Below are 13,739 nucleotides of genomic sequence, written 5' to 3'. Positions count from 1 at the left end.
CACACATTATGGTTTTAGTTTCTAAAAATGTTTAAATGTTTTTATGTCTGTGTCTTCTTATTTAATTTAGATTTAGGCCAATCATTCTCATACATTCCCACTTTACCCAGAAAGGATGAATTTGGCATCTAGATTCTTGAGTCTGGAGGAACAATGGAAGAAAGACCTCATGCCTGCTCTGTAATTATTGAAAATTTAAAATTTGCTTAGAATTTATCATGCTTCTTCAAGATATCAGAAAAGAACCTCTTTAGTAACTAGCCTGGCTCTAATCTAAACTGCTAAAATATCAAATCACACAAATGAACAATTGCACCCAGTTCTGGCTAACTCTAGAGTCCTGAAGGGTCTTCACTAGACTTGATGAAGGCAAAATTCCTGACTTTGTGGAGCCTACATTCTAGTTGGAGGGGAGAAAAGAAACAACAAACACATGTAAATTATCTGGTAGGTCAGCTAGTAACACGTGCTATGGGGGATAAAGCTGTGTATGGAGGATTGAGATTGTGGGGAGAGGGAAGCAGGTTGAACAGTGGACAGGAGAAGCCTCAGTGGGAAGGTGGGATTTGAACAGTCTAGGGGAGGTTGAATGCGTCAGATACGTGAGGGAAAAGCATTCCATATAATGGGAATAATCACTGCAAAGGCCCAGAGGAAGGATGCCTGGTGTCCTCAGGGAGTGGTTAGTAAATGCCTGCGGCTGGAACAGAGTCAACAAATGGGAGGGAGGAGAGGACAGAGAAGATGTGGGTTGAATTTCTGGCACCACCATGTATTGGCTGTGAAGTCACAGATGACTCAACCTCCAAATGTCTCAGTGAACTAGGTGTGTGTTTTTTTCCTATGACCTATTTACCCTGCAAGATTTTTAAAAGGTTAAAATAAAATAATGTAGGGAAGTGAGTTATAAACCACTTTGTTACCGTTCTACACATAAGGATAGATGGATAGACAGACAGACAGGCAGACAGATGGTAAATGGATGGATAGATGATAGACTGGTGATAGACTGATGATAGATGGATAGATGATAGATGATAGATAGATAGATAGATAGATAGATAGATAGATAGATAGATAATACATACATAGATACATAGACAAATGGAGATAGAACGCTTAATGAGTGCCTTAAGCAGCAGTGCTTCCACTGCTTTCACTAGGCAATGCAAATAGGAGATCCCTATTTTAAAGGGAGCATAAAGTTGCTTGTTTTTATGAAGTAAATACATGGAAAAAGATGATAACTGAGCCTAAAAATGCACAGCACTGAGCCTAGTGCAACATTTATGAGATTAGCCCTGTGAAAACAAAGAACACCCTCAGAGGAGTGGTGGGCTCCTCCAGGCACCCTGCTGCCGATTCATTTACGCTAAGTTGTTTATTGCAGCTCCAGAGGATCCAAGCTCCTGTCCCCCGGGTTCATTCAGAGAATTTCCTGCCCTGGGTAGGCAGGGCTGCCCTTCAGAAGCAGGGCTGAAATCCAATTTGCTTCTCATAGTCCAGTATCCTCTCTCTGCCATGTCTGGCAATATTACTAGGGAAAAAAATTGTAAATTCATACTTCCTCACTTTTCTTAAAAAGGCTTTCAAGCTAAAAATAATGATACTGATAAGGCAAACGTTTAACAAATGTGTAAGAGATGTACAGATGATTTTTAATTTCATGTTTTGATGCACTCACAGTTGAAGCTATTTCTAAATAAATAGAAATAGTCTTATTTTTTTATGAAAATAATATATGAACATGATAGCAACTTGAATAATACTGAAATTAAACCCTTCTCCACCCACTTTCTCTCTCCAGACAGGCTTTCACTACTTTGATGTTACCCTCATAATGCTAAACATTATGCTTATCCTGCTGTATCACAACATATCCATTTTAGACAACATTTTTATCAGACTAACATGGGGATGAAGATAAATTCTCACTCCCACAACGTTTCCTCCCTCCTCCTTTTCAATGTGTGATACTCATTTTGTTAATTTTGCTACCTCTCTGTGGTAACTGCCTGTACTTGTGTTAGCTGTATTGATAAAACAAGCTGAATCAATTTCTAACTTGCCAATGGACTGGCCCAGGCCGTTGTAGAGAAATTTAAAAACACTGATGTGGCCCAATACTTAAGTTAGCTACTTGGTCAGCCACTCGAAAGTATTTTTCTGGATACAAATATCTTTCTGTTTCCCTTGAAACAGAATTTTATTAATTTCACCATATATAGATCTCAAAGTTATGACAGAAAGTTGAATATGCTATATGTTTGAAATTGCATTTATTATTAACAAATACATTTATAGTGCTTACACTATAACAAGTATTATTTTAAATGCTTAGTAAATATTAACTCACTTAATTCTCATAATAACAACCCTAATAGGTAAGCATTATTTATAATATCCACTTTGAAAAAAACCTGAGGCCCAGAGAGGTTAAATAGCTTGCCCAGTGTCACAAAGTAGGTGGCAAAAACCCAGGATTTAGAACAAAACCGTCTTGACTTTTATCACTTTGCTGTGTCATCTTATTGTAAGCTATGTTTAGGGAAAGGACAGAATTGACAAGAATCTGAATGAAAGGCAGCAGGTAGAAGTGAGAAAAAGAGAGATCCTAGAAACTGGGGAGGATTTAAGTTCAGAAATTTCTGGTGATAAGACCTAGAAGTAGCAACAAGAATCTTGCTGGAATATTAACTTGGAGTAGCATCTGAATCCATTAAGAAATGACTTTCTTTTCTTTAAAGTTCAGAAAGACCAGCTGGCTAAAGAAGAGTAATGTGGGGAAAAGTCAAAAGTAAAAGAGTAATATGACTTAAGTGAGGAAGAAAGGTAACCTTTTCCCTCTAAGTAACAGGAGAAGAGGGGGCCTGTGAATGAGCCTCAAAACCAAAGTTTCCATTTCTAAGAATTATATACATGTACAGCACACTCACTGTGTTTTAGACATGCTACTCAGCGTGTTTCCAGTCACACATTTTAATTAGCGTAACAGTTCCTATAAGATATGTATTAGTTCCCTATAGCTGCTATGCCGCATCATCACAAACTTGGTGGCTTAAAAGGAAACATACTTACTCTCTTACAGTCTGTACATCAGAGGCCCAACACCAGTTACATTGGGCAGCGACAGGGAGTCAGAAGGACCATACTCCCTCGGCAACCTCTAGGGGAGAACCTTTTCCTTGCCTTTTCCACTTTCTCGTGCCTGTTAGCATTCCTTGGTCTTTGACCACATCAGTCCAGTTCCTGCTTCGTCATCACACTCTCTTCGTCTGCAGCAAAATCTCCCTGTCTCTCTCTTACAAAAACATGCGTGACTACACTTAGGGCCCATGCATATAATCCAGGATAACCTCCCTATCTCAAAATCCTTAACTTAATCCCATCTGCAAAACCCCTTTTTGCCATTTAAGGTGACATCACAGTTTCTGGGGATTAGGATATGGACATTTAGGGGCAAGGGCATTATTCAGCCTACCACAATGCAGGCACTATTATTTTTCTCAGAGGAAGAAAATGAAGTTTAGGGAAGTAGTTTATCCCAGGTCTTACAATGTTTCAGAGTAGGGATTTAAATTCTGGCAGTGTGACTTTAGGACACACTCTGAACCACTGTGAACCTGGATCTTAATCACTGCGTATCCCCAGTTAAGAGTCTCACTTAGGTATCAAGACCCCAGTGAATAAAAGGGCCATGTGCTGTCTTCTCTTGCACTTTGTTTGCCTGGTGTACATATGAACCTTGCCTAGAGTAGAAAAGTTCAGGAAACTCTTCTGCAGGCTTACTAAGAGAAAACATGTACTGTTTGGTTTGCACTTGGTAATGAAGACTTTTTAAATAAAATATGCTACCAAGTAGCATTTCACCCTTCATATTTTTAAACAACCAAACAACAAGAAGCAGCAGCTATAGATATAAAAGTGTCAGGAACTTGTCTAAAGCCATCGCTGGCGGGGGGGGTGGGGTGGGCAGAGAAGGAGCTGGTTCAGATGCTAGATGCCCAGGCCTGAATACAGTCTTATCCTGTCCTGATTAAGCACCTGTTCAGAGGGATTGTGACTCATTGCCCAGCACCTGAGACCTTACACCCCAGCTTCAGGATGGAAATTAGCCGTGAGATCAGGTCTGTGTACTCATCACTAATCCATAAACTGCTATCCCCATCCTTTGTGGGAGAGAACCTGGCACTTTTACAATCCCTTTCTGCTTGAGAAAGAGCAGAGCAGCCTTTGCTCCTCTGACTGTGACCTACTGTGCTTTGCAAAGGTGATTTGGCCCGTGCAGCTGCAAACCCATCTCCAATATCACACATCTATGGAAAATTCCAGTCAGGTTTTAGACCCAGTCACAGTACATTTTTCTGAGGATCAGTAATGATTTGCTGAGGATCAGTAATGCTCTCCGTATGCTGGCTGACAAGGGCATGATCTCTGCGCTTATTATACTCCATTTGTCAGCATCTCTCTGACACAGTTGTCCGCGGGATTCCTTAGGAATATTTGAGGTATTTAGGCACAGTTTCAGGAGCTGCTTCTGCCTGTATCCTCTCATTTCCTAATCACCATTTCCTAGTTTAGGCTCTAAATAATTCAGCTTAGTGAGTTATCAGAGGCACTCTTCCCTACTACTCTGCTTCCTTTGAATCTCTATGTCCTTTAAGAGTCGATACCCAGCATCAGATAGTTCCCATCATCACTATTTTCAGAAGTCTGAGCTACAAAGGTAATTGGCAAGTTCATTACCCTTTCCATTTCTTTCCCTCTGGATTGTTTAAGAGTGATTTGCTACAGACTGTGTGTTTCAGTGTTTTGCAAAGCTCACTGGTGCAGAGACAATATTGGAATTCTGTCCCGGAGAAACAGACATTCTGTTAATTGCTCTCCTTTTCTTACAGAAAAGAGAGTCATCTTTCACACAGTTACTTGTTTCTCTATGTGCATCGCAAAGGATCTGATTAGATTGGTAATACCCCACCTTTTCTGTCAGAAGGTGCTTTGCATTCCATAGAATGGAGTCTACACCATATGAGAAATTTAGTTGAACCCTCTCATCTATTGATTCATGAGGTTTGACTCCCTGAGATTTCCCTCGCTATACTGTTGTGGAGGAAGCAATTGTTGGCCAAATCCTTGCTCAGATGTTTATATTGTATTTCCTACTTTGTCATTTATCTTTTAACTCTGTTTAGATTTCCTTTTGCTATGTAAGGCATAGCAAAAGACATGTCAAATCCACTGTTTTTTTCTTTATGGTATCTTGGTTTCATGTTCTGCTTAGGGAAAGACTTCCTCATAACAAGAATGTGACATCTTATCCTATTATACATTCTTCTAGGTATTTTTTTTCTTACAATGGAATATTACCAAATGTATGCTATACAGGCAATCCTCACGCTGTCCAGTTCACACGTGTATGAATTTCAGTTACCATGATTTAAATAATCCCAGTCCCCCAACAACACAATTCAAATTTCAGTTACCATTGTATATTAACTGTGGTAAAGTGCAGAAAGTACAAACTTCACAGCTAGCTCTTCAGTCTATAAATCACTGCATAAATAACAGATGTGCATCACGATCAATGAACCATCAGGTTACTTCTTTCAAAGTCTGTCAGTCCTTGGTCACTGTGCATGTTATTCAATTCTCACACAGACAGCAAAACATGTCATTATGCTGCCTCCTGGTCTCCTGGTGAATAACCACATGACATTTCACAAAACTGGATAATCAAAGCTGGAAAGAGGGAAAGAGAGGCAACAAAGATGAAAGTGCAGCAAAAAAAAAAAAGTGATTACGCTGGAAGTGAAATTCTAATAGAATGTACATGAAGTTATAGAGGAAATAGCTGACCGTGGGAATGTTGAATTTGCAGACATTAGAGTCCAAATATGCAGCCAAAGGAACTTAGTAAAGGCAAAATCAACATAACTGAGAAAAATGGTTGGGGCAAAAGGATGAAGATGTCCCAGAGTAAGGAACATCAATAAAAACTTTCACAGTAAATAAATTCAGATATATTTTGCAATATTGAAAGCAGGAAGGATAAAATGTTGGTTGCTGATGCAAACTTAGGTGTGGAGTATGAGAATTTACCAAGGTATAGAAAAGATTCTTGTTCCTTATTGTAAGCTGTATCACAAGAGGAGGGCAAGCACTGTACAATGTATCCTTGCTAAGTTTTTCTTTTCCCCTTTAAGAAAGACATTATTTTTTTAGAACAATTTCAAGTTCACATCAAAATTGAGCAGAAAGTACAGAGAATTCCCTGCTCTCACACAAGCACAGCCTCCCTACTACCAACCTTCCATACCGAGTAGTATATTTGTTACAATTGATGAACCTACACTAACAAGTTCTTATCACTCAGAACCAACAGCTCAATAGTTCACCTTAGGGTTCACTCTTGGTGTTGCACATTCAATGGGTTTTGACAAATTGTATAATAACATGTATCTGACACTAGTATAATACAAAGTCATTTCACTGCCCTAAAATTCCTCTGTGCTCTGCCTATTCATCCCTTCCTCACCCCTAATCCCTGGCAACCACTGATCTTTTTACAGTCTTCATACTTTCGCCTGTTCCACAATGTCATATAGTTGGAAATATATAATATGTAATCTTTTCAGATTGGCTTCTTTCGCTTTGCAATATACATTTAAGGTTCTTCCACGTCTTTTCATGGCTGGATAGCTCATTTCATTTTAACACTGCAATAATATTCCATTGTCAGGACGTACCACAGTTTATTTATCCATTCACCTGTTGAAAGAGATCTTGGTTGCTAACAAGTGTTGGCAATTAAAACTTCTATAAACATCCTTGTGCAGGCTTTTACGTGGACAAAAGTTTTCACCTCTTTTGAGTAAATACCAAAGAGAACAACTATCAGATCATGTGGCAAGAGTATGTTTAGTTTTATAAGAAGCCACCAAACAGTCTGACGAAGTGTCAGTGCCATACTGCATTCGTATCAGACATGAATGAGAGCTCGTGTTGCTCCACATTCTCGTCAACCTCTGGTGTTTTCAGTGTTCTGGATTCTGGCGGTTCTAATAGGTGTATAGCAACCTTGCAGTAGTCGTTTATTATAATAGTTCCAGGAATCTTATTGTTGCTGTTGTTTATTCTTTTGGATTTTCTATATAGACAATCATTTCATCTGCAAATAAAGACAGTTTTATTTTCTCCTTTCCAATATGTACACACTTTCTTCTTGTCTGATTGCCTCGGCTAGAATTTCCGGTACAATACTGAAAGGGAGTGTTATGAGAGGACACCCTTATCTTAGTGGGAAAGAATCTAGTTTCTCACCATTAAATAAAATGTTAGGGTAATGATGGCGACATAGAATAAGTTAGGAAGTACTTCCTTTGCTTCTGTCCTCTGAAAGAGATTATAGATAATTTGTATAATTTCTTGCTTAAATGGTAGAAGTCACAAGTGAACACATCTGGGCCTAGTGCTTTCTGTTTTGAAAAGTTGTTACTTATTGATTCGATTTTTAATAGATATAGGCTTACTCAGATTGTCCGTTTCTCTTTGTGTGAGTTTTCACAGATTGTGTCTTTCAAGAAATTGGTCCCTTTTATCTAGGTTCTCAATTTTGTGGGCATAGAGTTGCTTATAGTATTTCTTTATTATCCTTTTAATGTCTATGGGATATGTAGTGATACCCTGTCTTTCATTTCTGACATTATTAATTTGTCATCTCTCTCTCTCTCTCTCTCTCTCTCTCTCTCTCTCTCTCTCTCACTGGAGGTTTTTTTATTTTATTGATATTTTTGAAGGGTCAGTTTTTGGTTTTGTCGGTTTTCTCTATTAATTCCTATTTTCAGTTTCTTTAATTTTTGCTCTAATTTTTACTATTACTTTTCTTCCACTTACCTTGGATTGAATTTGACCTTTTTTTCTAGTTTCCTAAGGTAGAAACTTAGCAGTTGATTTTAGATCTTTCTTCTCTAATGTATGCATTCAATGCTATAAATGCCCTGCTAGCACTGATTTTGGTTCACCCACAGCTTTTGATATGTTCTCATTTTAATTTAGTTCAAAATATTTTCAAATTTCTCTTGACATTTTTTTCTTCAACCCATGTATTATTTAGAAATGTGTTGTTTAATCTCCAAGTATTTGAATTTACCTTTTTTCTGTTTCTATGTCCACTGTCCAATTCCTGTAGCTTTGAGAGCCATTTTTAACAACTCAACCAGCTCTGCCATCTGTGTCACAGTCACTTCATTATACACCATTAAAACTTAATCTTATACACTGGGTAAAGACTCATAAGCCTTATTTTGCTTTCAAAACTGTTCTGTGGCCTTAGACCCTTCTTCTTCTGAATTAGCACTATCATCAGAAAAACTTCTAGTGAGCCTTCATGCTGCTTACATGGCTTGCCTTTCCTTCTCCAGTTTCACAATAAAAGAAAAAATATTTCTACTCTTTGTCTGGTGTTGATAAAAAAACATAGCAAGACTCCTCTGCACTCTATTCAAATTCAGGAAAATAAGCAAGTTTTGATTCACACAGACACACTGAAATGTCATAATTTTAAACTATGTATAACCTTGGACAGTGGTCCTTTCAAACACTGTATGGTTCCCCTTTCTTTCTAGGTGCCCATAGTTTTTCATTCCTACATCTTTTATACATGGTCAATCTATGTCAACAACTCTTCTTCCCTCCCACTTCAGGATATGTATCCAAAGGAAACTTTTGATGGGTGATCAAACTTCAGTGTGGCTCGCGTTGCTGCGATGGAACACAACTCCTTTACAATTAACAAGCTCAGGACATTTCTGGATGATGGATTCATTCAGACTGTCCAATTGCTGACCATACACATTCGAATTGATTGTTTGGTTCCTTGGTAGGAGCTCGGAAAACACGACACCTTTAAAATACCACCAGCCTGAGAGCATAACCTTCCTCTAATGAATGTCTGCTTTCGATGTCGTTTGAGGTGAATCATCACGTCAGGACCAAGACCGTTTGTGCACCACATTGTTGTAAACAATCCACTTCTCATCACCAGTTATCAGTCACTTCAAAAAAGGATCGTTTTCCTCACATTTAATGAGCATATTACAGATGTTTATATGCACCGTCAAATGAACCTCTTTGAGTTCATGCAGAACCCAAATATCGAGCTTGCTTACGTATCCCAACTTCTTCAGGTGGCCGTGAACGCTTGAATGATGGATGTTCAATGTTTCTGAAATCTCTCATGTCGTGTAGTGTGGGTTTGATTCGATCAATATCTTTATTTTGTCATCATCAACCTTGGTGGGCCTCCCTGACCGAGGAGCGTTGTTGCAATCAAAATCACCAGCACGGAATTTCGTGAACTGTTGTTGGCACTGATGTTCATGTAGAGCACTGTCACTGTAAACTTTATGTAACTTTTCACAAGCTTGATTCATGTACTTCCCTTTATGGAAGTAAAACAGTAAAATATGGCAAAAATGCACAGTTTGGTCTTTCATTTTCAACTTGCTGTAAAATCTCCAAAACTCAACCAAATCGCTCGATTTATTTTAGAATGATGCTAGAACTATCAGCTGTCCAATGACATAGCAATAACATAGATGTGAATGACTCTAGTACTTCCAAAAATGAATGAACTAGTGCCATCTGTTGCAAACATGCGTCATGACTTTTCCGACAACCCAATGTATGTGGTTTGGTGTATATATATGGTTCTGTACTATCTATGGTTTCAGGCATACAGTGGGGGCCTTAGAACGCGTCCCCCACAGATAAGGGGGGAACTACTGTACTGAAGCTGGTGAGGATACAGAAAAACAGGAGCTCTCCTTCATTGCTAGTGGGAATGCAAAGTGGTATGGCCACTTTAAAAGGTATTGGGCCATTTCTTACAAAACAAAACATACTTTTACTGTATGATCTTTTCTTCACATTCCTTAGTATTTACCCAAAGAAGTTGGAAAATTATGTCCACATAAAAACATGCACATGAATGTTTATAGCAGCATTTTTCATATTGCCAAAACTTGGAATCAATGAGATGTTTTTAATAAGTAATTGATAAACAAACTTTGAAAAGAATAGCATTCAACAATTAAAAAATAAAAGCTATGAAAAACCATGGAAGAAGCTTAAATGCATATTGCTAAGTTAAAAAAAAACAATATGCAAAGGCTACATATGTATGATTCCAACTATATGAAATTCCGAAAAATGCAAGACTATGGAATCAGTAAAAGATCAGTGGTTGACAGAGGTTGCAGGGATGGAGGGATTAATAGGTGAGCACAGGGGATTTTTTAGGACGATGAAACTATTGCATAGGAGAGTAGATACATGTCATTACAGCTGTGTCAAAAACCACATAATGTACAAAACAGAGTAAACTTTAAACTATGGACTTTAGTTAACAATAATGTGCCAGTATTGGTTTATTAATTCTAACAAATGTATTTTACTAATATAAAATGTTAATAATAGAAGAAGCTGGGTAGAAAGGCGAGGGAGTCTGTGAGAACTGTGCACTTTTCTCTTAAATTTTCTGTAAACCAAAAACTGCTCAAAAAAGTCTATTAATTTAAAAAACAGTTAGTCCTGCAAAAACAAACATACAAGCAAACAAAAAGAAACTTGCAAACAAATATAACCATAGCAACATTATTCGTAATAGCCAAAAAGTGGAAATAACCCAAATGTCAATTAACTGATGAATGGCTGAATAAAGCATGGTATTTCCATACAATGGAATACTAGCCATACAAAGAAATGAATTACGGATATATGCTGGGACATGGATGAACCTTGAAACCATGCTGAGTAAAAAACCCAGTCACAAAAACCCACATATTGTATGATCCCATTGGAATGAAATGTCCAGAATAGACAAGTCTATAGAGACAGTTTGCCTATGGTCAGTGGAAGTGGAAAGTGGGTGACTTCTAATAGGTTTCTTTTGGGGGACATGAATGAAAATGTTCTAAATTTGATTGTGGCGATTGATGTACAACATATTAGATTATACACTCTAAATAGTATGGAAAGTAAATTATATTTCAGTGAAGCTATTATTTAAAAATTATGATTACTGTATTCAAAAAAATAAAGGACAACATATGCAGTTTAAGCAAAAATATGTATGAAAAACAAAGGGAAATTCTGGAGTCAAAAAAGCAATAGTTGAAATTAGGCACACAATAGATTGGTTTAATATTACATTAGTCAAACATAAGAAAGGATTACTAAAGTCAATAAAAAAATAACCAGACTAAAATTTGGAGGGAAAATTGATGTAAAGTAGAGAAACACGTACTTATGCCATATGGAGTATATATGACATACTGTGATTAGGTAGGCCTAAGTCATGGGGGAAGGAGAGGACAGGCAACCTAACTGAATCACAGGGACTTCTCCAAAGGAAAAGTGAGGTTCTGGTGCCAGAAGTGAAAGAAATCAGTAACAAAGAGAAAAATAAAAGTGGTAAAGTATAATCTAGATAAACCAGTAAGTACATAGGCACCAAGGGATTGTGATCTAGTACAAACAATAAGAAAATGATGAGACTCTGGTAGAGGCTACCAGATATTGCTGAGGAAAAAGGTCCTGGCGAAGAAGAGTTTATTTGATTTTTTTTTAGAGTACCCATATAAATTGATACCATGCAGTATTTACCTTTTTCTGTCTGGCTTATTCCACTTAGCATGATGCCCTCCAGTTTCATCCATGTTACCACAAATGACAGCATTTTCTGGTTGAATTATTTTCTATTATGTTTGTACGTATATGTGTATATCATATTTTCTTTATCCAGTCATCAGTTGATGGACTGTTAGGTTTTTTCCAGACCTTGGCAATTGTGATTAATGCTGCATTGAGCATGGGAGTACAGATATCTCTTCAAACTCTTTACGTGGTATAATTTTCAATTCAGATGAGGCTGTAAATCAGTACCTTGTTCAGTTTTTCACAAATAAAGCCAGGTCCTTCTATGAACAAGGAATTATGAAGTTCACTGAAAGATGGTAAAAGGTTATTGAACAAAATGGGCAATATATCATTGATCGATCTTTGTTCAATATATAAATAAATGACCTTTGAAAAACATAGGCAAAATATGTCATGACTTTTCTAACAACTCAATATATACTATATTTTTTTCTTACACATAAATACCTACGGTAAATTGATAAAATAAGCACAGCAAGAGATTAACATCAATAACAAAAGATAAAATAATTATAACATATACTGTAATAAAAGTTATGTGAATGTGGCCTTTCTCTTTCTTTCTCTCTGATAACCTGAGATGGCTACTAAGCAACTAATGGGCGGGTACCTAATAGGCTGAACAAAGGGAAGATTCATGTCCTGGGTAGAACAGAGAGGGATGGCTGAGATTTCATCACACTACTCAGAAAGGCATGCAATTGAAAACTTATGAATTGTGTATTTCTGAAGTTTTCCATTTAGCATTTTTGGATCATAGTTGACCATGGGTGACAGTGGGTAGCTGAAACCACAGAGAGTGAAACTGTGGGTAAGGGGGAACTACTGTATTCCAGATTTGGAATTTAGCCTTTCGAATAGGTGTGTAGTGGTATCTCATTCTTGTTTTAATTTAAAATTCCATGATGACGTATAATGTATAGCATCTTTTCATGTGATTTTTGACATTGGTATATTTTCACTGTGAAATCATTGTTTGTTTTTAACTAATGCCTGATAACTCCAATATCACCTCCTGCATCTGTTTATATTGCCTTTTTTCCCCATAATTTTTGATAATTTAGTCTTTGTCTTGGTATGTCAAGTTATTTTTTTAGTATAATACTGGGCCTTAATTTATTTTAGAAAACAATAGAGGTACATTTACATTCTGAATGCTGTTATCTTTCTCTTGAGAAAATTCACTTTTGCTTATGGCAGACAGTTATTGTACAGACTGCTAACCTTAGTGCATTCTCAGTTTGAGCTAATTCCAAGCTAGTCTTCAGTCTATGTGAAGGCTGACCTATTTCTGGTTTGTCCTTCCTCTAAGGGTGTTGCCCTTTGGGATTACCATTTGAAAGTCTGGTTTCACCCTGTTTCCAAGGACCCTTTTCCTTGTTGGGCTTTAAACCTAATTGTTCCCCTGGCCTGTGCGACTACCTAGGGATATGCTTAGCTTGTCAGCCTCCTAGTGGTTGCTTTCTGCTTGAGCTCTTGCCACTTGGCTTCTGTGCTTCCAGTCTTTTCAACTCCTTGGCTCCTCAGCCCCTAGGCTGTAAAGTTTTGAATCAGCTAATGCCCCAAGGAGAAAAGCTGTGCCAAATGTCAAGCTTGCGTCTGTGTTTCCCTTCTCTGGAAAAGTTGGCCCGCATGTCTTGACTTCTTTCTAACATTCTGGTGCTTTCAAACAGATGGTTTCTTACTTTGTCTAACTTTTCTAACACGGCTCAGCCCTCACCTGATTCTATTTTATTATTAAACTATCTTCTCAATTTTCCCTTGGAACAAAATTTGTATTTTATTTCAAAAGTGATTTTTTTTACTTTTCTATCTTAACGTAGTTTCTGTAGGGACCTTTTTGCTTGATTATTCGATTTAGTTCGATTTAGTGTTACCAGTAGGAAGTAGGTAAGGTGTTAACAGGGAGGCTAAGTATATCAGGGGCAAATCACTGAGGAGTGATATGTCTCGTTCTTTTTATTTTTCCTTTTATTGTTTGCTCTGGCAGCCTAAGCTGGCCTTTTTGATTTGACCCAACT

Source organism: Hipposideros armiger, unplaced genomic scaffold, assembly GCF_001890085.2.
Source record: "Hipposideros armiger isolate ML-2016 unplaced genomic scaffold, ASM189008v1 scaffold_124, whole genome shotgun sequence".
NCBI classification, from domain to species: domain Eukaryota; kingdom Metazoa; phylum Chordata; class Mammalia; order Chiroptera; family Hipposideridae; genus Hipposideros; species Hipposideros armiger.
The sequence above is the reverse complement of the archived record's forward strand: the minus strand, read 5'-3'. Positions refer to the sequence as shown.